This window comes from Zingiber officinale, unplaced genomic scaffold (genome assembly GCF_018446385.1).
Source record: "Zingiber officinale cultivar Zhangliang unplaced genomic scaffold, Zo_v1.1 ctg87, whole genome shotgun sequence".
In the NCBI taxonomy this organism is placed as follows: domain Eukaryota; kingdom Viridiplantae; phylum Streptophyta; class Magnoliopsida; order Zingiberales; family Zingiberaceae; genus Zingiber; species Zingiber officinale.
The window spans coordinates 41,469-42,949 of NW_024589981.1; positions in this window are offsets into that span (position 1 = coordinate 41,469).

Here is a 1,481-nt window from a genome sequence, read left to right on the forward strand (position 1 = left end):
CCAGTCAATCATCTCACACACAAATGGTGAGACCGAGTGGGTAGGGCTGTGACAACCTCTGTCGTCACTGCTCCCGATAAGTGACCGAGTGGACGGGATGCCGGAGTACTCCTGTCCTGACCCCAAATCATAAATGGGGAGCTCAATGCTCTCAACTCCCAGACACGATGACGGGAGGATATCTCTCGCTACTACCGCCGAGTCTCCCGACCAACGGAGCTAAACGAGTCCACCGTCACGGCCACTACTACCGCTACACTACATGCCACGGAGCAACAGAGGAATCGATCACGGCCACCACTGGGTCATATGACCAACTGAGCTAAAACAAGAACCGCCACACACTGCATGATATACCACTAAACCATGAGTGGGGGTGTGTGCAGATATGTAATGGCGATGGGCTCAACCATAGTGGAGCCGACAATCGCACTAAGATGCAATCATGATGCATGTCACTATGCATAGCAAAAACTGATCAACATAACCATATCCATATATACAAAATGGGTACTGTAAAAGTGATGGTCACATACCAAAATCTAAAGTACAGGTCGATAGAATATCAAAACCTATGTCCTGAACATAATAAGTATGGAATATCCTGATCAGCATAGAAAAATCCATATATACATAATATGGGTACCACAGTATCAGTAAGCCAAATCCACGGATCTAGGGTATACAAATCCTCTAAGGTATAACAACCTAGACCCAAATCATATCCCTCTTCCATAGCATATGTACCAACAATATACACAGATCAAAGAATCAGGGTCTAAACACCCGAATCATATATGATATACAAATAGAGGTACACAAACCTGATATGGCACAAAAACCTAAGTATCAAATAATCTAGATATATAGGCCAGAAACAACAATCCAAATCCTAGTCCTAACCTCAGTAAGCATGGTATGTCACTCTAGAAACTAAGATACTCATGGTAACAAGATAATCATGGCAACAAATCACGAGATATAAGCACGAATACATCACAGGTGACAAACCTAACATGCTATGGATATCAAACAGTGACATACCAAAGACAAACATGTTCATTGCATGTAGTTATAAAATACTATGCATATCCAATGACAATATCATAAAAGATAAGTCAAGAGGTACCCGCCTCCAATAGAAGGGTCCAATCCGATCCAAATCCAACGTCGAGATGCTCGTCTCGTGTTAAAGTCCTGTAATACATGGTATATCGATTTAGCTAATTACATATAAATTAATTAGCTAGATCAAATCTCCGAGAAGCCAACCTAAATCCACATCAAATTAGAAAGTTATGGTTCACTTCTATTTGATAATCTTAGTCTTCTTTCATAGTTGATATCTTTGAACTAATCAACTAGAGATGTCAACCAATAAATAAATCTGTAACCCATAATCAAGTAGATTAAGCAAATCTTAAACCATTTTACCTTCCAATGAGGATTTTGCTTCACACAAAATCAATCCAAACTTAGCC